Source organism: Odontomachus brunneus, unplaced genomic scaffold (genome assembly GCF_010583005.1).
Source record: "Odontomachus brunneus isolate Ranch 3 - 2012 unplaced genomic scaffold, Obru_v1 Obru_scaffold_278, whole genome shotgun sequence".
NCBI classification, from domain to species: Eukaryota; Metazoa; Arthropoda; class Insecta; order Hymenoptera; family Formicidae; genus Odontomachus; species Odontomachus brunneus.
The window spans coordinates 114,571-114,777 of record NW_022639728.1 but is presented as its reverse complement, the minus strand read 5'-3'; positions in this window follow the sequence as shown (position 1 = coordinate 114,777).

The following is a 207-nucleotide window of genomic DNA, read 5'->3' as shown; positions in this document are numbered from 1 at the left end:
CCCCTTCACCACCCACCTACCACTTAACCCTTTGACACTTGTTAACCCTTTACCACCCACTCACCCCTTTTTTTTACCCCTTCACCCCTTTCCATTCCGTACCAGCTCCTTTAACCCTTTCTTCAACCCTTCCTCGCTACGTTTACTTTTGCGTCTACGATCTCAACCGAATGTAGTATTGTAAAACCAAAAGTCTCAGAATATATA